The 27194-nt window shown below is 37.8% G+C and overlaps 1 protein-coding gene across 5 annotated transcripts in view; it reads left to right on the top strand.

Annotated features, from left to right (window-relative positions):
- Window positions 1-27194, top strand: part of CDK14 (cyclin dependent kinase 14) — a 337412-nt gene that overhangs the window by 262544 nt on the left and 47674 nt on the right. The window contains exon 15 of one of the 5 annotated variants that reach the window (XM_079300342.1): window positions 17689-19353. The exons of the other annotated variants lie outside the window; for them this stretch is intronic. The gene's annotated coding sequence lies outside the window, so the exon portion shown is untranslated. Of the gene's footprint in view, window positions 1-17688; window positions 19354-27194 lie in introns of those variants that run through there. 5 annotated transcript variants of the gene reach the window in all.

Consider the following 27194-nt stretch of genomic DNA (forward strand, 5'->3'; position numbering starts at 1 on the left):
TGGCAGAACCTTGGTTTGCTGACAGACTTTTCCATTCCCATTTATAAAATATTAATTTCACTTTCTGTGATTTATCAAGCAACTATGCCATTGTTCTGTCTTGGGCTCATGTTGTCATTAGGGGATTCCAGGCTGGCACAGTGGTTTTGATTTAAGAGAGGAAAATGTGTTTCCTTTTTATTTTGTTATTCCAAGAGTTGTTTCTTTTAGAATGAATTTCACTGGGTAATAAAAAATTTAAGACTGAGATTGTACCAAAGGAGAAAATAGGCTGAGGAGGGAGTCTCTTGAACCATGGAGTTGCAGTAAAGTGGTGGTTCTTTCTCCTTTTTGAGTGACAGTGAGTGGTGTGCTGGGTGGACATCATATGAATCCAGAACTATTGGGAGGCACTGGACAAGGGAGTCTGCTGAGAAGCTGCAATCAGAAATGTGTTACTCATGTTCTTTGTCATGAAGGAATAGCATTTGAGCCCCAGGTGATGCTGTTAAGGTTAGATTTTACTGAAGTGGAGATTTGGTCTGTTGTGTTTCTTGAGGTATAGGAATGTACCTGGAATGTACCCCTGGAAGAGGGGCAACACTCCGTGTTAGCTGTGCCTTGAATGTGTGCATATGGTCAGTCCTGCTCTAATGGTGAAAGTTGCATTCTACTTCCCTGCTAAGAAAAATTCCCTCCTAAATATGTTAAATTAGGTCATCTCTGAGAACAGAAATCCCCTTCAGTTGTTTGGGTTTTTTACCCAAATAGACCTTACCTATTTAGTGAAATTTATTTTTATTTGGCATGAAGAAAATAGATATGGAAGAACTAATTTATCTGAGTCCCTTTGTGCTACATTTTGTCTTTTAAAGCACTGGAAATCTGTTATTCCAGGAAACAAATTTTTGACTTATTATAAGGGCTTTAAAGTATTTTATATGAATAACACTCTGTTAGAGGTGTGTTTACTGCACAAGGAGATTTTCCAGCATTTTTTACAATTATGCCAATCCAGACAAATTTGGTCTGGATTGAGAATGGATACCTGATCTCATTTGAGCAGAGTACATTGGCTCCATGCTGGTTACTGGGAACCACCATAAATCCTGCTGGTTCAAGGTTAACCAGTCAGTTTAGGGGTTTTTATCAGATATGAAACACCAGAGTTAGATTGTACTGGGTCAGCATGATTTTCACTCAATCATGGGAGCTTTAAAGCTGGATTTGCAGCCTTGTCACACATACTTCTGTCAATCAGATTTTCCTGAACTCTTAACTGAAAAAAAAAATCATCTTCTAATACTTGGTTACATTAAAATAATTTTGCTGGATAATTTATTTTTATATTGTGATAATAATCTTGAATCACATAGGAAAAACCTGATGTCCTGGAAATTAGAAAAGGTTTCTAGCTGGGGTTGCTGAAAAAACTGCTTGCTTAAAAGATCATAATCTAATCTGAGTGGATTAAAAGATTTGAAAGTATTTTCCTTAAATGTGAAGAGAGGATTGTTGCATGTTAATTAATTATTTATATATGTGTGTTAATACCCATTAGCATTTTTGAATATGGGCTGTACTTCACTTTGACAGCTCTGCATGTCATCCTTACAGATGTCTGAACTTAGTGAGATTCTTAAGAGCTTGGATAATACCAGGCATACACCAAAATGTATGTTAATGTGTTTACTAAGGAGCTCCCCAGCCCTCTCCCATTAGTCATTAGGTAAAGCATGTCTTCTGAGGAGCAAGAGGACAGAATGGACTTTTGACTGCATTGATTAATTTTGACATAATGTGATTAATTTTTTTATCTAGTGATGAGACTCCTTCCTGTTTATCAAAATTGCTACATAAGCAAGAATAATTCTGCTTACTTCCTTCATTTTTTTTTTTATTTGACATAAAACTCCAGGAGTGCAAAAAGGTGATTTCACTAAAAGCAGCTCCATGTATAATTTACAGGGCTACCACAAAGAAATCCTAATGACTTGCACCTACCAAGACTCGCCTCCAGCCACAGTATTTATATGGTAATATGTTGAAATCTTTGCTATCAGCTGCTACTTGATCCAGTACAGTCTCATATTTTCTTTTCTTTATAGTTGCTATGTCATGATGATCAGTCTGTGTATTTGCTGTCAACTTTGTTATTCCTTTTTCTTAGCAAGTTCTTCATTATCTCCAGAATGTGGCTGGTCACTAGCCTAAAGTGCACAGTAAGGCCTTGGTATTGCAGTGTTTAAAAATTTGCTTTATCTTTGACTCTAGAAATGTTGGTCTTTGCTTAGGAATGTGTTCTGTGTGTTATGGAAGAGAAGTGTCATTATTTTATATTTGTCTTGGGATGTGGCTGCCCTGGCTCAGAGCAAGGCTAGGCTCAGTCATGCTAAGTACCTTGCAATAGTATATTAAATAATACTCCTTCTTGCAGAGATCTCAGGCCATGTGTTCAGTGTTGCAGACTGCTACCCCTCTCTGCACACAATCTGGTTTTATTGAGGTAACTGGCTGGGATTTGGGATTCATTCCTGCCTGTTCAATGATACTAGAATGCTCCAGTCATAATAATTTGTAGATGGGAGTCTTGAGTAATTATTGAATTGCTGTATCTTAAAAGAAATTCTTGGGGCCTTATGCAGACAGATAGGAAAATAGCATGTAGATAAAAAGTATATTGCTTTAGGAGAAATGTTAATGTACAATTTCAGACAACCCCATGAATGCATATTATTAATGAAATTAATATTATTATTAAGAACTAAAAACTGAGACAGATGTAAATTGCTTTTCTTGAACTTTCTTAACTCTAATTATGTGAGAAGTCTTAAAAAAAATTTGGGGGGCTAGAAAACACTGCTTCTAATCACTTCAATGAAGGGAGTCAAGGTTCCAGCCTCTATGCTGTTGCAAAGAACTGACTGTGATGAGCAGGAGAGGTGGCAGATGGGAAGATTTTAGTCCCTTTTTTTTGAGCATGCTGTCAGAAATGTCTTTGTATCTGTAGAAGACAAGGTAGCCCTGCTTTAAGTACTGTGTTAAAGAGGCTGTATTCACTGTTTTAATGTATTGGACTTGATTCTCTGAACATTTTAGACAGGTTGAAGAACAGTACCAAGGGGAGGAGGTGCACAAAGCTTGAGTAAATACAGAATACACAAGAATGCCCCGATTAAGTCATTAAGTTCACAGTTAGAAAGACACCCACTTCATTGCCTCTCTGTTTCTCTATAGCCTTTATTATTGCAGATATTTCAGTCTCTACCTATGAAGAGATCTGGGTAGCTGATAAGATAATACCAAAAAGATTTCAAACTCAAAATGCTTCAGGTAACTGGGGTTTTTTCTCCCAGAAAATACACAGAAGGCACAGTTCTCAGGCTGAGGAGTAGCCTTGCCCATTATGCACAGTGCATTGATGAAAAAGACAACAAAACAAAAACCCCAAACAAACAAACTCAACAAACTAAACAAACGAGTTAAAGAAAGGTCCTGTTCAGTGAGTAATATTAATTTCTGGAAGAGCTGGGTAGTTCAAAATGAGCTGATTTGTGGTAACTAACATGACAGCATGCAGCTGTCTCTGATTGCCATCACCTATCTCAAAGGCTCAGAATCTAATTGAGATAAGCAAATATAATGGCAGAAAAAGGCATAGAAAGGAAGGTGACCTTATGATAAACTTGGATGCAGAGTAGGCCTTTTCAAAGGAACGGGATGACACAGGCTTCCAAATTCAGGAGCAGAGAAGACATGTCCTGATGTACTGTGAAGAGGGTTTGACAGAGGACTTAAAAGACAAGGCTGTGTATTTTGCTGTCACATGAAACTTTGTACAGGTTTGTCAGAGTGATTTGGCATTAAAGATTATTTCTCTGAGTATGGATAAACTGTGTTTTTGAATGCATCTTGAAACCTGTCACTAATTTTTAACTGCTCCTCAGGCCAAAAACTTACACCCCCTGCCACCTCCCACCAAACCTGCAGATACCATTTTCTTAATGAAAGGAATCCAGAAGTGAGAGTTAAAACCTTTCCATGTTCCTTGGGGTTTTATACAATCTTTCATCATCCCAAGGAAATCTGGTACTCTTAAGTGAAGAAACAAATCTCAAAGCACTGCACAAGTAAATGAAATATCTTTTGCACACTAGGGACCTTTTCATCATAGTTTTGTGTTTCAGGGGATTTCACAACCTTTACTTGAGGGAAACAAATATTCAAATCCCAGTTAGACCAGAATAGAGGAAATATGCCAGATTCAATTACCACTGGAATTAGCAACCTATGAGAAATTTTCCATTCATATCTTCACCATTTTTTTTCATGAAGTTTTGCATAAACTGAGATATGAGAGCATAGAACAGGAGTGACCACTGTAAAACTAATCAGAAGACAGGATCTCCCAGAGGTCTCAAAAAGTGCTGGAGCCCTGAGCAGCATGTTTCAGATGAAGTCTCTCAGTTTTTAAAATCTTCATTTCTATGAATTTTCTGAAAGCAAAAATCCACGTGCAAGGATATTGTATATGTATATGTATATGTATATGTATATTTATTAATATTTATATTTATATTTTTGAAGACAGTGAATTTGCAAAAAACATTTCTCTATTTTTTATCATTAGTTTGAAATAGATTAAATACATGAAAAGCATAGTTTACTACTTGATGTTGAATTTCATTCACACCAAAAAAATAAGCAGACAATTTATTATCCATTAAAAGCAAAATCAAATGAGCAGAAAATACTTTTGAGATATTATATAGATATATATGAATGCCACAAGAGAGATAGTGATAAGTAGCATCTATGGATGATGATAGCCAAAGAATAAATTAGTCAGTATCGACTGTGTTTTCTGTGCTTCCTCAGTTTGAAGTTGGTGCAGTGTAATAGTATTTCACTGACTGTGGCATGGATTGCAGATTTTCTGGGTATTTGAATGTCTGTGCAAACCTGCTGACTGCATGTGGAATGTGGATAGCTCTGACATTTTCAAATATGTAGTATTCTAGATGCTGTGTAGCTTCAGGGGCTTCTGACATATTTTATCAACTTCTTTGTCCTTAGGGATTGATGGATGGGAATGTGATTAGCTTCCACACTTATTAGCTCACATGCTAAACCCACCCCCAGTCTGTAACATTTTTAGAATACCCTGTCTACAAGATGTCACAGCCAGCTGTAGTGTATTGTGTCCTTGTTTCTGAGGCACTGCCAAATACTTAGTATTTCCCTCCAGTTTCCTTTCCTCCTCTTTGCTATCTGCTGTAGCTTCCTTCAGTAGGTGAGGTGACTTTTTCTCAGTCCCAAGCTCCATCTCTACACAAAGAAAAATACGTTGGGAGAAAAAGTTGACATTCACTGAAAATTGCAAAGAATGTTTCTACTGGAATTTTTTTTTTTACCTTTGCTTCATATAATGGGACTCAGATTTTTACTAAAATAATACAAAGGTTGACTTAAATCACTGATATTGCCTGCTTTAAAGAGGTAAAAATGTTATCTCAGGAAATCAGCTGTGCAGCACAGTGGGAGGGTAGACTCAGTCTCCATTTGTGTAAGAAATGTGAGTTCTGATTCTTCTCACACTTACTGCAGGACAGGGAGGAAAAGCTCTACTGAAGTCAGTGAAGTTGCACCAGTTTAAAAATAACATGAGGTGAGAAAAGAATCAAGCCCCAGGGTGTTTCAAAGCTATGTGCTGAATCACTGAATCATAAAAAATAGGGCAGAAAGAGCCTCGAGAGGTCATCTAGTCTATCCTGCCTTCCCCAAGGCAGAATCAGCTCTATCTGTGTCTTTCTGACAGATGTTTGACTAACCTGTTTTTAAAAACATCCAGTAATAGTGATACCACCACCTCCTCTGGGTAGCCTGTTCCAGACTTTCTATCCTTGCTGTTAGACATCAAGAAAAACTTGACTGTTCCTGCAGTGGTTCAAATCCATAGTTACTTCTATTGGCTGCAGACAGAAGAACAGTTAAGTTTGCAAAAGCCATTTCAAATTTATAAACATTTTGCAGAATATTCTGAGTTGGAAGGGACCCACAAAGATCATCAGCTCTTTCAGTAATGTCCTGTAGTGGGATTGAATCCACAATCTTGGTATTATTATCATCATGCTCTATCCAGCTGAGTTAAACTTCAGTCCTCTGTAGATTATAAGGTGACTTTTTTTTTTTTTCCCAGTCTTCATTAAGTATTTTGGCTTTTTGAACTCTAAGACAGTGGTGGAGGACAGAGGGTTTGTTTGGGATTTATGAAAGATAGATTGAAAATTGAAGTTGCATATGAAAAAGCAAATTCCTACCCAGCAGTGAGACTGTCTTTGGACAAGTGAGTGGATGCTCTTCCAGCAGAAGAAACAGTTTAACAGTACAAACCTGTAATAAGGGCACCCTTTCCAAAGGTGTTCCTTAGCAGAAGAAAAATTGGTCTTGGGGCTTTCAGCAAGCAACTTGCTTAGGCTAAAATAGTCACTGGGATTATAAAATCCCTCTAAATCCCTCTGTGATGGCTGTCCTTCAGATCGAGGCCATGGTTTCACATTAGTGTTATTAAGTGACAGTGATTTTTCACATGCATAGGAGGTTCAAGTCACCTTGTAATATAGCTGCTCTGAAATAGATTCACATCTAAAACATAAAACATATTTGGCTTGTTGCAATCATAATTCCTGGGAGTTAGTTTTTGATAGTACAAAGTGATATTTTTTTTCAAATATAGGAGAAAAGTATTATTTCAACAAATGTTTGATTATGTATAAATAAGGTTTTTTTTAAATGCAGTTATGGTTTTTATTGCTGTTACCAAATTATCCTGATTTATCAAGAGGCTTCATGTTAGGGATTGTTACCCTGCCTCAAAACTGTAGATGGTGAATAAAACCTAGTTTGCCTAGTAAGTCTGTAGTGACCACCTTTGCATTATCAAAAATTTCAGGTGTGTTTGGTTCTATCTTCATGCTTTTCAGTGTGGTTCAGGAAAATGAGTGGTCCAGTGTATACTACTGAGCTAAAACTTGTTGGAAATGGGTCAGAGCAGCAGCTACATTGTGCAGCAGATTGCCCCTGATTCTCAAGCTGAAATGTTCCAGCTTAGCCCTGTGCCTCTATCTAATCCTCCTTCCTACTAATTAATGCAAAGAAAATATCATCCAGAAAATTCAGCAGTTTAAACCTGTCTTTTATGTTTACACTTGCTTAATGTACAATGATGTAATTTTTGTTTAAAGGAATAGTAAATCTTTTGAATGTCAAACAGATTGTATTATCAAGATGTGTCAGTACAGGCCATACAGATCACTTTGTTGGGTCCAACCAAATGTAGGTTTCCTTCATTTTTATTTAAAAACCACATCAGAGTTTATTTTTTACATCATTATAATGAAAATAATCTTTCATCTTGGAAGAGATTTTGTAATTCTCTGCTGGTTTGTATGTTTTGCTCCGTGCGCCTTTTTCTTCTTGTTGACCTAACTGTACAAATCCGTAATGAAAAATATTGATTGAGTCTTAGAGTAGGGGATTGCAATGCCATGATTTCACGCTCAGTTGTTGGCTAACAAGGCTCTGTGGTTTTTATTTAGAGAGGCCCAGTTGCAAAAACAAAACTGAAGAATTGTGCTGGCCCCAGCTGCCAAGGTTACGGAGCAAGCGGCTTAGAGGGCTCGGGGTTCCAGGAGAGAGGGGGATTGTCTCTGCCCAGCATGTGAGGGATGGAGCCAGACAGACACTGCTGAGTGCAAGATACACACTGACCCCAGCAATTCATAAATCCAAAAAATTACAACATTTTCTGCTTATCAGTAAATGGAGTAGACACTCAGCTGTGTAATTAACCCTTTGAAGTTCGGCCATGGTGCAGCTCTTTTGAAAGCTTCCCTCTGAATCACTCCCTCACAGCATCCTGCAGATATCTTGGGTGCCCAGGTACCACTGGCACTCTGTTAAATAGCATATAAATACTTAAATATTTCATATATCCATTCTAAAGTGGGATTTTCCTTGTTCTTACATTTCATGTTTAGGTGTTTATAATATATCTTTATATGTGCCTGGTAAAACATTGTACTAAATTCTCTGAGCTGGTATGGCTGCTTCAGGTAGAGATCATGGACTATATGAAAGGAAAGTAAGCCAGATATCCATGGCTCAATTTCAGGCAAAGCTGTGATTTTAATTAATGGAAAGCTGTTCTAAAAAGTCAGCTGTCAAAGTTCCCAAAAATTCCAAGCTTTCATTTATCTATATATAGGCTTTACATGAGGCATCAAGTTACAGGTTACAGATAATTTTAGATACTTAACTCTCTATATTTTTCTGTTTTATTAGTGTTCTGTTTTAATTATTTGCATATTGATAGAGCCCTGTGTGACTAATTCTTAAATTGTAAATACAGATTTGGAAGGCCATCAAACTCTGCCTCTGCATACCAACACAAAAATCATTGCAGCTTTAAAAAACAGTAGGAAAACAGCAGACAGCTGCTGCAAGACAAGATGAAATCAGCAGACCCATGTAACACACTTCACATTTTTCTTTTTTTATTTTTTTTTATTTTTTTCTTTTTCTTTTGGTGTTTTTTTTTAATGGAGCTGTGTCTAACTTTACCCTCTTTGGGTTTTTAACACCCTTATCAAAGTATGCCACTTCCTCTGTCTTGTCAGGCAAAGTTGTATATGGTGTGTGCATTTTTAACCCTGACCCCAGTTCCTCCCTAAAAAGAATTCCACATAAGTCTTCAAAAGACACTTGTAAAGTTTCTTGATGCACAGTCCTTCAGTTTAAACAACAATTGAATTGTTAACTACAGAACCAGTCAAAATATAGGAAAATATGGATCAGTTCCTTCAATCTGTCATTGCTACATGGAAGGAAATTTGCTGGGCTATGTGTCCAAAGGTATTTTTGAGTCAAAAAGCTCCTCTTGGTGTTTGCTTTGCCCTGGCTCCTCAGGAGCAGTTCCTGTCCCCTGAACCTGCATTCCTTGTCTGTCTCTTGGGTATTTTATTTGTATATTACTAATTGTAGTATATCAAGAATATCCATTAACTTAAGATAATATTCATCCACATATATTGTATTCTTCTGTGGACTTTCTGAGGTTTGGTAACCTTGGCTAAGTTTAGTGGGCAATATAAGAAGTAATTTATTTTTTAGACTGAGATTAATGCCTTTATTTTTAATACACCTCAGCATGTATTTTCTCACACAACTGTTAACACTCATTTTACCTTTACGTTCATTTGGTATTACCCACATGATGTTTTCCTATAATTCCACTCTATCAAGATGCTGCTTTCTCATGCTATTTGGGTCCAACTCTGACATTTGAAAAAGTACATTTAGTGCAGCACACTTCCCCCACCTCCCCAGGGTATCTGATTTATCATGTGTATTTGCTTGCTTGTATTTCATTATCACCTACTATTCACATTTGCATTTATAAATCATGCATGACATTCATTTGCAAATCTGCAGACCTTCTTTTTCTGCAATATCCCATACTGTAGTCAATATCTTTCAATACAAAATGAGCTACTCTTTTATTGCATTGCTTAATATTACTTATGAGATTTCTAGGGTGTGAGGTTTTCTTCCTTTTTGGAAGGCTTGTCAAACTGTGTGAATTTTTAAAGACCATTCTTAGGGATTGGGAGAAAAATGGCCATATTTAGTACAGTAAATGCTTGGCATATTCTGCTTTTAAAAGTAAAACTACTTTTTAAAGGTATACATGCTTAGCAGAAGTTCTTATGCCCACAGACATTTCCATTTGTTTCATACTCATGTCACTTAAAATCAGATGAAAGAATTTTTAGAAAATGCCTATTTGGAAAGTTTTAAGTCATTAATGATATTTTTTCAGGTCAAGTTGAAACCTTTATGTAAAATTTTTTTAATACTGGAATTCATTGCTTGCCCTACTGGATAGACAGCTATCTAGTTAGCTGCACAGAAAATGAGGCAGTATGTTATTTCTGATCCTGTGTTGCAGAGCATATTGTTTTCCTTTTAATTTAATTGTTCTGTGGTGTTCTACCCTTAAGATTGTGTGCTTGCATTTCATTATCACTTGTTATTCAAACTTGCATCTCATTATAAATTTGCAAACCTGGCAGGTTTTTTCCTATCTTTGCTATAAATTATTACTTCATTTCCCATCTCATCTGTTAAGAGTGCAGCCTATTTTTAATGGTGTTTTCTCATGTGTAATGTTTCTCCAGCTCTGGATTCAGTCAACTTCGACTTCATTTCCTCCCACAAGCCTTGCTAGATCTCCATGATTTTATTACTTTTGATTTACTTTCCTTATGTGGCTTCCATCCTGATCTGCTGTTTTCCTCCTGCTGCCATAGAGCACTTCTGTTAAAAACCCCTCCTTCTGGTTCAAAATAAATGAAAAGGAAGGAAGTAATATGAGATTTATGGAGTGAAAAGTACACTGGTTTGTTTAAGAGGGGGCAAAAGTGTAGTTGGTTCCTGTCAGCAAAGAAAGAAGCTTCTAGCACGTAGTAATTTTTTATTTTATCCACTCTGAAAAGGCTAAGGAATCTGTACAGCTTGTAGCAATCTGTACAGCTTGTAACCAAACTAGGTACAATGTGCTCAGCTTCCTATTAAATAATTATTATTAATCTGTTTACAGTATGTTTAAGTAACTATCAGTCTCTGACAGTCTGCCACTAAGCTTCACAGTAAATTGCTTTGATATTTGGATTGTTTGATTTGTTCCCCGTTTGTCTGGAATGAGAATGAAGTTGGTCCCATTCTTTTCCCTCAATCCCACCCTTCATTCCCACCATGTGTGTTTATGGGATGCTTAAAATTAACCATGGAGAGGCAGAGGGAGCAGCTGAAACCAAGGCTCTGGATAGAAGCTGCAGGAATTTCAAAAGCAGTCCCTGAGTGCTGTTTCACTCCTCAAATGATGTTTCTTTATCAAGACTGAAACTGTCTCATAGAAAACTATTCTCTTTTTTTTTTACACTCTGGCTTTTCCAGTTCTGAAATCCAGCTGGGAAGTGTACATCTTGAATGCATGCCCATGTACACATACTTTACATATTCATCCTGAATTTACCATGCTGTGTTTCACAGCCCCACTGTGGGCCTCTATGGACAGACCATCACAGGAGCTGGATGCAGTGGGACAGGGGCTGCCTGTGCCCATTTAGCCTTCATTTGGCACTGCTCCTGGGGGCTCCAGCTGCCCTGAAGCCCCTGATGGAGCCTGAACCTCTCCTCCTGCTCAGACACAAACGTGAATGGAAGCAGGTTTCATTCAGCTCTGCCATGAACAGCAGTATTGCTGAACCCAGTGTCATGAGTAGAGCACAGGACTGGCATCTTTAGAGAAAGCTTTACCAGCCAGGTAAGAAGTGCATGGTGGAGAGAGTGGTCCTGCTGCTGTTGAACTCAGAGAAGGAGTCAAACCCTCAGGCAGAGGAGACCATGCCAAATGTTATCTGCCTGTACACCAAGGACCTGCCCTCCATGGGATCACCTACAGAGCCTTGGAGGCAGATTGGGTGATAGGTGGGAGGTGAGGAGAAATAATGGGTTTGCAGCTATGTGGACCAACCAGCCATTCTTCATTTCCAACAGGGTGGAAAGCAGGAGGAGGCTCTTGTCTCCAGAGCAGTGTGCTCCTCAGCTGTGCCAGTTTCTGTCTGTCACTTGGAGTGAGAGCAGTCTTGTATATCTTCTGGTTATACAGGCTCAGTCTTACCATTTAGTTATTAGAAGTTTTCCTGTTAAAAAAATATCTTGGAGAGAAAATACTCCTTTAAATGACACAGTAATTCAACACAAAAAAAAAGATTTCATAAAATGTCTCTCTTAGGAGATGATAAAGTTTTAACCTAAAACCAGAAAAAGGCATGTGATAGAAATATTTGTTGTAGCAAACATATATAATTTAAAAATTACAAAATATATGGATAAAACCTTTCTGTGTAAAGAAAGATTGTAAAGATGATAAACATTTAGACACATACCTCAGGACTGACAATAAAAATGGCAATCACATTTCTTATCAATGTCCTTATCCATTTAAGGAAAATGCTTGTATATAGTGTTCAAGTCTATGAACACTTTATTAAATATTCAGCAAACATTATATGTTGGCAGTAGAAACCACATATTATAGACTTGTGGTTTGCATTATGGTTACAGTGCAACACTGATCTTGCAGGTCATCATGGAGATTGTCCTCTCAAATGAAAAACAGCACCATTTCTTGACACATATTATCTGGCACCTTTATATTGCTGTTAACTGGAAACATCAATGCTTGCTCAGGTGTCAGGTTCACTGAAATGTGTAGACTAACATTGTGGATGGTATCACAAGAGGGAATAAATAGGAATTTAGGACTCTTTCTCAGTTTTTCAAGTATTTTTCCCGTCAGGAAGCATCTGGAATTAAATAGTGGGTTTTTCCTTCATCATTTAATCTCTTCTACAGTAACTGTGAGGAGCATGGGCATGATGAGAATTTAACATGATCTGTCATCCAGAGCTATCTTTAACTCAGACTCTTCCATATATAGGAACATTTGTCTCAACCACTCTCATCCTAGTGTCCTCACAAGTGAGAGTATTTCTTGGTGAGGGAGGAGAGGAGGTATAATGGGAGAAAATATGTATGAAAAGCTGCTTTCTCAGCTTTGCCATATAAGTAGAAGAATTGACTTAAGCTTTGTGCATTGCTTCCAAGTCTTGACTCTTCAGCTTTCAACATTTCACATTCCTGAGAATGGCTAGGCATGCAGACACCTCTGCATGTGGTACTCCTCCAGCACCCCTGGCTGGGGAGGTGCTGTGGATGCAGTTGGAGTCACCTGCCTGGAAACCATCAGCCAGCTAGATAAACAATGAAAGCACTGGATAGCATCTGTGATAACCAAAGGTAATAACTGGACATCTGAGATTTGTTACACACTACTGGAAAATTTTTTAATTACTATTCACAGATATTTTTCCTTCTGATGATAGATTTAGAGGCTGTCACAGATAACCAGAACAGTTCTCCTTGTTTGTATAGTGCTGTAAGATTTTTATCTACTATGGTAAATACACATTCTTTTAATAAAGTATTGTGTTTTACTACAGAAAAATGCAATTTGTAGGACACGTCTTGATGTTGAATCAAATCACAGGATTAGATATTGATTAGTTTTTATTGTTAAGGTGTTCATGAACTCCAGCTCCCAAAGTATCAAAATTGAGGATTAGTAGAAAAATGCATGCAATTAAACATGAAATACAATGTAAAAGTACCTGTAGATAACTATACTATAACTTTAAAATAATGTCTAGGCTTAAGAACTATATTTCTCAAAAAACAGCTGAGTGAGCTAACAGGGAAGGTAAGTAATCCTGAGTACTCTCAGTTTAGCTCCCAAACTGGAGTTTTCAAGGTTCCTACAAACATGAAAACATCCATATCAAGGCAGACTAAAAGTCCATCAAGATTAATGTTTTGTCCCTGACAGTTGCCATTAGCAAGTGGTATGGAAAAGAGCAGAGGATGACACAAATACATAATACTGTATTTTCAGTCTGCCTCACCAGAAATCTTTGGTGTAGAAACTACCAAAGATTGAATCTGGAGTTTTTTAGATCACATAACCATTCTCACATCCACTACCAACCAACCTGTTTCTATTTTTTGTTCTTCCTCTGACCCACTTAACACTCTGGGCTAAGCTTTTCCCCAGTACTTCCAATTCTGTAGGAAAAACACATTTTTGAGAATAAAACCGTTTGTGGATAGTTTTTCTCAAAACAGTATTTAGAATAGTAGCATAAACCAACAGTACCAAGTTTCATAGTTATCATAGGCATAGGGCACGTCCCTGAAAACACCTGAAATTTAATTTGAAACAGTGATGTGATTTTCTGTAGGATCTGAATAATTACTGTTTTCTGATGCTTTTTTCTCCATGTTAAACAAGAAAAAAAGAGGTTCCTCTGGGCACCTTTTTTCCTGTGCTAAAAGAAAACAAGCAAAATTTGTAAAACATGCCAAACCCTTTCTCACTGTGGTCCTGCCTGGTGATTCCTGACTTGGGAAGTGAAAAAGAAAAGAAAGGCAAAATGTACTTCAATCTACTACTGCTACATGTACAATGAAGAGAATATTATTATTTAAAAGAGCAGCTGAGCAGCAGTTATTTAATCCATGCTGCTTGAGGGATGGTGGGGGAAAGGGTATTTTTGTGAGCACTCATCAGTGACTCCTGTGCAGCTTCATGGCCATGGCTCCAGCAGAAACCAGACCTATAATAACAACATTGCAATAGGCCAGAGTTATGTTGCAAGCATTTTCAGAGTTATACTTCACAGTCACATCCAGTGTGATTGCTTCCAGACCTAAGACATGGAGCTTGTTTGAAAAAAATAATTAAAAAAGACAACCCCACAAAAAATCCTTTATCTATCTGAAAAGAACTTTCATGTTGAATAGCATGATGAATTTGCATTCTATAGACTTTAATTAGAGTCCCTTTTTTTGGGAAGCATTATTCCTATTGCTGTCATCAGCATTTGTTTTGTAACAGTGCAGAAGGGACAGTGAACTGTGCTAAGAAATCCTCTTCTCCAGGGACTGAGAAGGTCCTTTGTGTGGAACTCATGTGCAGAGATGTGTGCTCACACCTAGAGGATGTAGTTAGCCTTCAGATAATCTATTGCATTTACAATTAGTAAATTTACAATACAATTAATCTGCCTAAAGTGTATGGGCAAAAATAGAAATGTGCTATTGTTTGGATACTCAGAAAAAAGCTAATTATGTGTATAAATATTTCGCTGCTGTCTTTGCATAACCTACCTTTTTGGTTTCCTTGCCATTTGTGATTACAGAACCACCCCTGTTTGTGGTGATAACACCTCTAGCCCTCAATTTACCACTGTACTGACCAGGCAACATCAACTCAAATGCAGAAGAAAATGAAATAACTTGCAAATAATTTAAAGTCAAAAATGTTGAGTATTTTATTGGGTTTTTTTTTAAGGATGGCAACTTGAGTCCACACATACTAATATTTCCTACCCATATAGTTGAAAGCAAACGATGAGCCCATTTCAAAGTGTGGAAATTCCACTTACTAATTGCTTGTTCTTGACAATGTGAAGTGTTTGACCTTGACTCTGAGGTATTTCTGCATAGACAGGTTTGCCATGTCTGGTCCCAGACTGAATTATTTAGAAGCCATGTCTTGAGCTGTCAGCCTGCAGAGCAGCTCTGTCACCTGCAAGACTTTCTTTTCTTTACTAACTCTCCCAGGCATGCAGCAGGATTTCATACCAAAGCAGAAGAGCAGATAGGGAAACCAGTAGGAAGCAGAAGATGAGAATGCAAAGGGTAAAGAAAAAGGGAGAGGAAACATGAAGACTCTGGCTCTTTGTTATTGTTTAGGAATTTTGAAGGATGTTTCCAAAAAAATTGTACATATGTGCAAATGTGATCAACATTTTAGAAAGAATATAAAATCAAAGGTTTAGCTTTTTTTTCGTTGTATAATCAGTGCACGTAGAATTTTTCCAAACCCACAGCTATTCATTTGTTAAAAACACATAAGCACAAAGAACTATTCAAATGTATTAAAAAGATTGAGATTGCTGTGAAAATACTCTGCTGCCTGCCTAAATGATTGCAAATACTGTAAAGGGAAAGAAAAGGACTGTTTTTCAGGTGGAGAATATTTTGTTCATGGCAGTACCTCTGCTTTGGAATCCTGAATATGTTTCTCCTAAAGATCTCAGTAGGCCTGGCCTACATGTGCATGAGTATATAATTTAGTTTTATTTATTTCGAAATTAAACAAGTGCATAAATTCCAGGCTCACATGGAGATTCCTAATCAGCAATTCTCTCTGTAATTTTAAAAAAGAAATTATGGGAGCTTTGTGTAAGAAAACAATGTGCCAAGTAATGAAATCATTATGAGCTAATTGCAAGTTAACTACTTTAAGTTAGCTACTGGTTGCCCTGCTCCTCTAATATGGGTCAGTAATTATATATGAAATTCTGCTGCCAGCATAACATAACAATTAGAACCAGGATGTTTTTAACATAGAATTAATGAAGAGTTCTCAATTTTCCAGTTCTGTAGCCTAAAATGGGAGCTTTGTACAGGGTTGTGCTCTGAGTCATCACTCTGGTCACTTGAGCAGTGGAGCTTGTAGTGGTGTGTGTTGTTAATTACAGCATTTGGGATGTCATTATCATGCTTACAGGATGACTCTTGGGGCCCACTGGTCTGCATGTATTGATTGTCTAGCTGGCTGACCCATCAAGTAAAAAAATGGTTGTGCCCCACAGAAAATAAGGGAAAGAGTCATCTATCATGTGCCCAGTAATGGTGCAGAAGAAACTGTGGAAGTTGGGAATTCAGGTACGCAGACGTAGGGCAGTCTGTGTGTCACTTCTTCTCAGCTCCTGCTGTGCTCTACAAGCTGTAGGAAACTGATCTCTAACCTGTGAATAATGCAAAGAGAATGAGCTGGTGGGAGAAAAATATGTACTGTACCATGCTTTTGCAATAGAGTATGTGGCAAATAGGATTTCAAAGTGAAATGGGTGACAGAATTTCTCATAATTCTGGTGAAAAATTCTTTCTCAGATATGTTTTTCTTATGACTCTTTGCCCCTTTCATTTTGTCAGGAACTTTTTCTTTCCTTAGAAAGATCAGTCCTTAGGATTAATTTTTTTTTTAAAGATAAAGCTGTGTTCCTATTCTTACAAGAAAGTAAGATAGCATGTGCAGGTTAATTTTTTTTTCTCCAAGACTGTGGCTTAGAAGAGCAATCACAAGGCTGAAAGCCATGGGAAACTTTCCACTTTTTTCACATTTCTGCCACCAACTGTCCTTAATCTTTTTCATTTATTCAGACATGTACAAAGATAATTCACTTAAGATTGAGGCACCATTTGTAAAGCAGGTGAAGTATTATTTGATGGGTAGACTAAGCCAGGCAGCCCTTGTGTGATCCTCTCTGATTGTGAGTACATCACTCAAGGCAGTGGGTGAGTTGGTGTTCCCACTTGTGGGAGGGGGAAGGTTGGTGCTTGGGCAGCAATATTGATGTAGAAAACTGTAGAGACAGCAGGGCCAGAGTCAGAGTCAGGGACCAGACCCAGGTCAGCAACAGTGAAGCTGAGGAGAGACCCTGGCACTGCCAGGGGTATTCATCCACATTCATTCTTCACTCTTGCCTGTCCAGTGTAAGGGGAAGCCTTTCCCAGGAAAGCAGGGATAAATGGTCCTGCATCAAAGATTTTCTGCTTAAAATAAAACAAAGCTGGAGAAATCCAAAGAGACAAAGCCTGTTCATGCTGAGTTCTGGTGGCTCAGAAACCTCTCAGCAGCTCAGGTGTATCTGGGCCAGTGGCTAAGAAGAGAGGGCTTCAGTGTGGGAAGAGCTGAAGTGGAGGAGGATGCCTTCAAGTGAATGTGTGTGTCCAGGAAGATTGGGTAATGACTGGGTGAGGGCAGGATGGTAATTGGCTGTGAAAAATAACTGCAAATGCATGTGTAAGTGAATGCCAGGCATGAAGGGTTTTGTGAGGAAGAGATTAAAGGGCTTACTGTGCAAGTGGGTGTTGGTTATTTATGGTAAGGAGAAAGGGAGGTTTGTAATTTACTTGGGCTTAAGGTGGTAACTTTTTTTTTTTTTTTTTTGACAGTTTTGCAATCTTTGCCAGGGTCAGCAATTTTCTAAAGTGATCCTCATGAACAGAAAAACTTCAGAACTTTTCAGAGGAAATTTGAAGGTCACAGAGTCCTGCTGGTTCAGATATTTGGGATTCTTTAGTCTAAATCACACCATTTGGATTCTTTCAGCAGCTCATACTTCACAACTGTACAGTTTGCAAAAAGGATGCTTTCTCCTTTTTTATTCTTTGCACCTACATTGCTTATATTCTATTGCTGAAAGTGATTGCAAGCAATTGCAAAATTGTGGAAACAATTTGGAAACAGCATAAAACTGTTATAGTGTCATCAACCCTTTGACTTTGTAGACAGATGTAGTTTGATAAACCCTTGTTGCCTGAATATCTCTGCTACCTTTCAGCTCACACAAGATTGCTAGAAATAAGAGACATTAGTGTCTAGACATCTCATTTTGTTGCATATTTCAGCCAGAACAAATTCTCTGTTGCACTACCCACCTCTTTGTTTCCTAATACAAGATGTCAGGTCAGTAACTACTTGTTGTGGTTGTTGTTGCTGTTTTTGTTGGGAAGCACAGTATTGTCTATCTGGTTGAAGCACCCTGATGAGAATTACAAATCTGTGGATTCTATACAGCATGACACAGATGACATTCAATGTCCTGTAACTGTCCTCTGAAACAGGCAGATTTGGAGAGAATTGTGTCTATCCACAAATCAGAATTATGTGTTTGCCCCTTATCTGTCCTTATTTTAGGGTTATCTTAAATACAGCTACCGATTTCATCAGAGTTTCATGAGGAGATATGAAAAAGCTCTTCATGGGAAACTATTGACATGTGTAGACAAAGACAGACATTTATGTATACCAGTGTGCATGATTCAGGAAATGTGAACATCTGGTTTCTCTTAACAGTCTTTTCTACTATTTAATTAATAAGAATTATTTTGATCTCATTCATGTCTGACCTGAAGAATTCATGAAATCTAGTTCTCTCTCAAGCCAACACATCTCCACTGTGTATACATATTTGACATGCCTTTGTGAACTTAGTAAATCTATTTAAAAGGACAGTGTGAAATTCTGTACTACACCATGGTCTGCTACACATATGTCCATTCTCCTTTTATTTTCTTTGAACACAGAACACAGTAAAACGTATTGTACAGTGTACCAGTTTGATATCACTTTGATAGACATGATGTGACCTTATATACACACTCCAGTGTACTCTAATCCGTGGTCTCCAGCTCCCACTCTGCAGGATTTTTGGATGTTGATGGAACCCTGTGCTTTCACAGAGCAGCTGCAGTGACCCCTCGCCCTGCTCACTGCTGCTGACAGCTGCCTACCATGTGTAGAGGAAACCTCACAGACTAAAATCTCCCTCATAAAGCAAAGATCTTTAGATAAGCATGCAGGCCTGATCATGCTACTACTTTAAAAATAAATAGTTTAAACCCAGAACTTATGGTGTGGTGCTAAAAGAGTGGTAGCTAAATATTCAAGGCATTCTGCCTGGTAAAAATAATGGATATGTGACACAGTGTCTCCTTTTAAAAACAGAAAGAAGAAAACTTCAGTATAAACAATGAAAGGTATCCTAAGTGTAAATAATCTGCATAAGAAATGAGTTAGTCTGTCTGTTAGGACAGGTTTGACTTGCTAAACAAGGCTCATCAAGTTCTTCTGGTTTATGTTTAAGAACAGTGTCATAACTACCTGAAGTAAAAAAAAAAAACAACAAAAAAACCTATCCAATAATTCATGTATCAAATGAGGAAAGTTTATTTCATCTGAATTGTAACTTTTACCTGCATGGGGTATTGACTTCTATCAGGATTTTTATTTAGGAAAAAATAAAACAGAATGAAAGCAAGATTTTAAAATAAAAGTGAAGAACAAAGTTGGATGTGATGTTTAATTTTTTTTTTTTAACTGTTAAAACTTGAAATGATTATTAGGTAAAAACAGGTTGGCATTATACTTCTTAAGACATTTCTTCACATACAGTACAGGAATTATATCACTGCTAATGTTTTCCTGCTGAGCTGCCGTCATCTTTTGTCTTGCTGTCATAGTGTTGCATTGATGTGCCTTCCCATTTGGGCAGAGGTCATTATCCTCGTGCCCAGCTGCAGAGCCTCTGCTGAGCAGGTTAACTGCTTGAGGCCTTTCATCTAGACAAATGTTTCACCAGAGCTTTTGCTCCACGGTGACACAAACTGTTCCTCAGAGGTCAAACCCAGATGAATTAGCAGTGCTGTGATAGCCTGTTCCCTGGATATTCACACACTCATTCAGAGACCTGGGGGAGTTAAGGTACCAGCTTTGTGAAATTAATAAAAATAATTATTAAAATGTTCTTTCTTTTCAAGACTTTCTTCTCCCAAATAAGTACTTGTATGTTGTCTTCATTTAGTGTTTGTGTCACTGTAGAACTGGCTTGTCAAAAGAATGCCATTTTACAATCAAAATTGACAAATGTATGGTAGTCGTAATAAGTACAAATAACAATTCACACGTTTTTTAATATGTTAGCTAATTCTATCAATAACTTCTTTTTAAATAGTAGCTTTGAGAGTATTAGCCATTCCCTGGGCATTTCTGATAGTTTCTTTCTGTGCATGAATGATAATCAAGAAGCAAAATAACAAGTGAGAAAATGCCCTAAAGCTTGCTCAGCTAGGCTCAGATTTTACAACATCTAGTTTTTGCTATCAATTATAGGTTAAAAGATCTAACAAGTACATTTTGCCATGCTCAGAAATTCAGTCTTCTGCATTCAGGTTTTGGCAGCCTTGTCCCAAACAGGAAAAGACGTGTACAAGAGCTAATCCTCTGGATCTCTTCATAGGAATTCAAATGCATTCCTTGAATTGTGAAATAGTATTTGATACGACCTTGCTGAACAAAAGTGATGAGCACTGTAATTTGTCAGATATATATAAAAGGGTTTTTTTTCTTCTGCTGTTCATACAAAACTCAATTTAGGAACATAGCTGGAAAAATATTTAGCTTTAGGGATGTGATTAAGACCTACTGAAGGAAATTAAGTTTCTGGAGTACCAGTGTGGGAACTAGGAATCCATCTCTCAATCTGGACTAAATTTCCTTTAAAGTTTAAAACTTTTAAGTTTAGAGCGACAGAAACAGGACCAAGGTCACTTGCCTTCCCAGAGATCTAAAAGGTATCAATGCATAGTAGGATTTCAGTATTTATTACTATAGCTGCAAATATTTAATTTATGTTGAAAATACCAATACACAAATTTAACTCAGTAATTCCCATCTCTTCCTGTCTCCCACTGGGAAAACCACATTGGCTTCAAACAAGCTCTGTGTGGGTACTGGCCTCTTTGTATGGAGCCCCTGAAAGGGTCAGGGTTACAGTGGTTTAAAAAAGAGGTCAGTTTTACCCATGTGTGTGCATAAAAGCAGAAATATATGTATATATATAATGTATATATATCAAGGTATGTCTTGTTGCCTTATAACTTAAAACAAAGTGCACCTCTAAGCTTTGGAGCCAACTGGTCATAGGTAATAGCTGCAGTTGTTTTAGGAATGGTTCTGTGTGCAGCAGATGTAACCAAGGGGAACACTGTTATTTGAGTGAGCAATATATTCACCTTTTGTTGGTTAGGGTGGTTAGGATTTGGGGCTGGGTTTTTTTAAGTAGTTTTTATTTAGTGGTACATACACAAAAAGTCTTCTAAAGTCTTGTGTGTACAAAAGCATTGGGAGCCAGAGAAAAAGAAAACTGTTCTTCAGTCTGAATTATTGTTTAGGCCCAGTAAAGACTTAGGTTTTGGGACAGGTTTCACTCTGGAGTGGAGGGAGATTTTCTGCTGAATAGGAACTGATTCAATTAGTGCTTATATTAATGAGTGATGTCTCTTCCCTGTCTGCTGTCCCTACTGGGGGCCAGGCACAGTCTGCCAGGAAGGAATACAAGGCTCATCTGGAGTATTGAGGCAATGAGGATGCAGCAAGGGTATAGAGAACTGGCATTTTTATTTTTCAGTTAGGGCAATTAGTTGCATTAGCTTAATCATGTCCACATAGCTTGATTCTCTGTGAAATTTTCTGCTTTGGTACTAAAAAATGATCAAAGACCGACACTAGAATTTGATTTTTGTTTGTTGTATGAGTTCATTTAGAGTATGCCACTGGCTGCTGCAGCCAGTGAACCTAAATAAATGCCTGTTGGATATCTATTTAGCAGCAGGCTCCAGTTTTTTCAGCATCGTCTCCATGCAACCTTTTAATCTAGTTCTTGTCTTTGACTTTTCATATTTTATATATTTAACCCCTTGATGCAGATATTTTGCATTAAGTGCTTTAGAAATCCTGATTTACTGCCTCAGGGGATTAACCAGAATTCCAGTATTCTTGCTCTATCTACATTCATTTACACAGACCATTTATTTCTAATAAATACATTGGCCAGATCATATTTCTCTGCCAACTCTAAGCCCTGAAAATAAATTTATGCAGTGACATAATGAAAATAATAAAAACTGTCTTGTATATTGCTCTTATTCTTGCTTTAAATATCACCTTCCAAAGGCACAGTGGGTTTATATTCTCCAAGTAAACACCACGTTTGAGGTTCACGCTGCAAAGCTCTAATTTTTAGTTGACTTCTAAGGGAATTTAATCAAACTACAGGATATATGATTCAAAGCAAAAAATGTAATTAAGAAAAATCTTTTTCTGTAGGCAAAGAGCAGCTTGTTTTCATTAATTTTATGAAGAATGTTGTTTTTCTTGGCTGAAAACTTAAACTCATGGGACAAAGGAAGATTTATGGGGTGATCCGCAAAATCACACAGGTTTTGTGTTGCAGTGCTGCTTTTGCAGTGACCACTAGAGTCCCTATAGTTGAAAGTTTATCAGTATTTCTTTTTATAAATCTCTATTTTCAGAAAGGGCTTTTATTCAGAGATTAGCTTTGAGCTAAATATATGCACACAAAGGCTCAGTGTGTATGTACTGTGGTAAGCATGTATATTTTAATGTAAACAATTTATAGTATTTTAAAAGATCTTACATTACAAGGAAAAATGCAACTGAAGTAACAACAGCTATTTAGATCTTCCATTCATATGCTTCTTGTGCTTTTTTGTCATTATGCTTTATTTAAACAAATGGCAAACTCTCCAGCAGTTGGTGAAAGCCACTGGTGTAGAAGATCAGAGACATTGTGTCTCTTGCCCTGCTGCTTCAAGGTGTCAGTGCCCCTTGTGAGGTGCTTGGGCTGAAGATCTGTGTCATATCAAGTTTTCATCTTTGTGATCATTAGAGTGGAGGTGCAGAACCAGAGACACAGCCAGGTTATTGGGTGGCACTTTGACTTATTTCTCCCTTCTGAGTTTTGACCCCTTAGATTTGAAGTTCAAATTCAGCTTTAACTTTGACACGTGTATTTTTAAACCAAATAATGAGTTTATTTAGTTAACTGTATCAAATGAAATACCTTTTGTATCTTTAAAAATGTCTCTTTACGAAGATCAGTAGTTCACTAACAGTAATGAAACAACAATCTTAACAGAATGCTCTTTCATTCCCCATAATGTCAGCAAGAGTGTCTACTTGTTTAATGTTGTAGTAAACAGAAAAGTTCATGGTTCAGTGCTTAAGTCTCTGAGCTGTCTCCCCAACTGTTCCTGGCTGCCAGTACCTTACTTACTCAACAGGAAACTAATTTAATTAGTACAAAGAACAGGCCAGTACAGATGCCTGTATGAAATTCTTTCAGTTTTTAGAAGGCATATGCTAAACTCCCTAGATTAGATGGAAAAACAGAGATTGTAACATTTATACAATGACATATCTGTTAACCTGTATTATCAAAGGTTGCCATTTTGAATTGTTACTGTGGCCTTGCAACATCAAACCAGACAAAATATTTCAGTTGAAAGGCAAAGAAACTGATAGTATTTTTTGAGAAAATTTGAGACAAGCTTATGTTTCAGATTAGGAGTCTCTTCACCCTTTATGTGACTAATTGGGAAGATGTACCATTAGTTCTTAGCAACATTGTCTTCTAAAGTCTGCTTCACAAAATTTATTAAAATGGTAAATTCAAACAGTACTTAGGAAATTCAAAAATTAAGGTTTCAAATTTAATTTCATCCACCTTTGGTTTATGCACCCATCTACAGTTTTCATTTGTCAGGATCATATACTCTTATTTCTTTGGGCCCACAAGTCAATTTTCTGTAGGATAATGGATTGTGGACACAGATGGATAGTTAATGTTTCTTTTCATCTTCATCATTCAGTGTTTCATCCTTTGCATTATGGCTATAGCCTCCATAATCTGCACCAGATATGGAATCATTAGTTTCCATGGTGGCTTTTCATGATGTGCATTCTGGCTTAGTTCTTTGCCAGCATCGTGAAGCCACTTTCACAGTACCCCCATGAGCTGACGTGGTATCAAGGTGTCCATTTTATGCTCTAGGAGCTGAAGCACAGGTATTAAAATGGCAATTGTTAAAAATGAATCAATTATTCTTGCCTGATTTTTCAGAGCTCCTTGCATCCTTTAGTGCTCAATATGTTCAGATTGGATTTCATTCTGCATTGACCTCAGCTGGAGCAGTGAATACTCAGCATATCTGCAGCCCCAGCCAGGATCCATCTTGGATTACAAAGAAAATGAGAGCTGCTAAGTGAATTTCTGTTAAAAAGAGAGAAAAAAAAATAGGTAACATAATTTCTCTACTATTGTAGGAGCTCTGATAATAGTTTTCTAGCATCACATAGGAACTATGGCAAAAGCAGGACTCAAATACAACTTTCCAAGCATTCAGCTACTGAAACTTTGTAGTCTGCCCATTCGACTTGAGACTTTCCACTTCCACAATAAAGGAATCAAGGGTCTTATTTTCAATAAAACCCTTTCTCTTACAAAAGCAGCATATAGTTTGAACAGCAAACGTGGCAAAGGTTTCTTTGGGGACAAGAAAATGATCATGTGTTAAAGACTGCTGCAGGTCTCTAAGAGATTAGATATATTGCACAAGCATTTTAACTCCTTTCAAGAGTTGTAAGTTCCCAAATTTTCAGAAACTGATAAAATGGAAGAGGTTTTGGTGTACTGATAACCTCTTACTGATACCTTCTTTCACCTTCATCAAGATGTGTCACCAGTGGGATTCCTGCCTTTCAGCCCTCAGTGTGAGGTCAGTAGGTAGCAGTAGGAGGTGATTATCCTCTGTGTCAGGCTGACACAAGAGAAAACACAGTGCATTGTGCAAACAAGCTTACCTGCTGTTTGTTGGGCAGGAGATAATGTTGTGTGACCCAGGAACAATGGGTCCTCCTGCTGCTGCTGAGCAGACAGGCAGCCTCCTGGCTGTTTGCTCTCCCCATGCCCTTTCTCCTGACAGTCACATCCCTGTTCCCTAACCTGTTCCTCTCTCTGTCACACAGGAGTCAGCCATGGGACTTCACTCAATAATTCCTGTCCTGATTACTGTGTTTGACTTGAAAGCTATTTTTAATATTGCTCTGGTGCTTAGCAACCCCATACCACCCCATGACACTGCCCAAAAAAAACCCACCAAAAATGATATTTGCAAGAAGAGTCCATCCCTACCTTTATCAAAGTTAAATGTTATGGAAGTTGGTTCTTTCTCTTTGAACATGTCATTCTTCTGACTGTTTTGTTTGCCTGCCTGTCCTGGTCAAAGATTAAATGACTGAGAACATGGCAAATCCTGGCTTTCTCATTTAACCACTATTAATCACTTGACATTGCATTTAGAGCTAGTTTGCACAAGATATGTGAAAAGCAAAGAGCCTCACTCGCCTGCTGGCTTAGCCAGCAACATTTCCCCCTCCCATCTGCTGTGTTCATTATTATTTAAAAGAAATCAGGAGACAGAATTGGATTAGCAGAGTGGGTGGCACCAGTGGAAAACAAGCTCTGTGTTGGCAGTCACTCTGCCAAGTTCATGTGAAATTGCCCATTTTAGTTGGCAGCTTCAGCTTAGCTTGTTGTGATGACATATGGGCCTAGAGGGTAAGACTCTATTTCCATATTATAGCAGCTTCTGCTGTAAAACCTCATAGTTTGTAGCTGTGTGACTGCCTGGCTTTGGCTGCAGACTCCCCTCCTGGTCTGCTCTGCCACACGGGCTCCTTGGCCATCCTCTCAGCATTTTCCAAGGTCCCCTCAGCAGCTTTTCCTAGGTGTTGATACCTGGGTTGTCCCCAGATACTCCACTGGTCCCAAGCCATAAGTGGGATGAATGTCAAGAAGCAAAACAGGGAAGCTCATAGCCCTCTCATCTGTGGTGACCCCAGAATAAAAGGAGAGAAATCAAGCCCTTGCTTTGACTTTTAAGGGTCAGTAGTTTCTCAAAACAGCAGGGATATGTATTTTCTGTTTGAAAAATAAATAACATAGTGTGTAGTTTACACATTGACTCACAACTCACCTCATAAATAGTAATTTACAAATGAAAAATTAACTTCTTAAAATTAATAAAAGTTCCCTGTTTCAAGTATTAGTGATCTAGAATTTCCCAGGATATGATTTCAGCATCCAGTGTTGTCTATTGTAATTCTGCATAAAGGGAGTTCTGGTGCCTTGCATTGAAATCCATGTGACAGGGATACCACCAACCAAGTCAATTCTGTAAAATAAGCACAAAGATATTTCAGGAACCAGACTGCCCCTAAGTCCCTCAGCTGTGATTAGTGAGTTAACAATAACATTTCTTATTTCAGAAATCTTTTTCATCCTCTACTTACTCTAGAAGGAAAATAATTAAAATAACTCTATGCAAAGCCCTTTCAAAGTATGAAGAATGTATGTCTCTGAGTTTACAGTACCATTATTTTCAGTTATTACTTGACAGGCTAAAAATCTTCGAGGAGGGAAAGTTACAGACTGTTGACATGCCTTTAAACCATTTATTATAATTTCCAGAATTTCCAATGCCTTTTTTGATTTTTTTTTTCTCCTTTGGACACTCTCTACTGCTTCATATTGCTTTAGATAGCTTTGCTATGTGGATAGTGAAGAAATCTTTCAGAGAGATCTTGCTATTGGGAGTATATGATCCTCTTCTGTGCAATGTGAGAAACAGAAGACCTTATTCCTGTTAATCCTTGTTACCACAGCCTGTGCATGGTAACAGCCCTGGACTAAAATAGTTTGACAAAGGTGGATAAAACATGATGCATGAAGCCATTATGAACCCCCAAGCACTTACGACAAGGAGATGAGTTGCACCTTGGAAGATGCAAGTTGGTGCACAGGTCTGCCTCCCCACTTGTGTCTGTCTCTGCTCATGCTGCAGTGAGGGCTTTTTATGCATCATATGATTGTTGTTGCCATCTTCCTGCTGTTTATTCAGCCAGGATGGGTTGAGAGAAGTGTCAGGAAAGGGACAGGTATGTCCCAATCAATGATCAAAAAGTAGCACTCTTGAAAAGGCATGTATTTATCACCAATAGCTGCACAATTTGAACATAATGCACCAGTGAGGTGGTT

This window comes from Erithacus rubecula, assembly GCF_903797595.1.
Source record: "Erithacus rubecula genome assembly, chromosome: 3".
In the NCBI taxonomy this organism is placed as follows: domain Eukaryota; kingdom Metazoa; phylum Chordata; class Aves; order Passeriformes; family Muscicapidae; genus Erithacus; species Erithacus rubecula.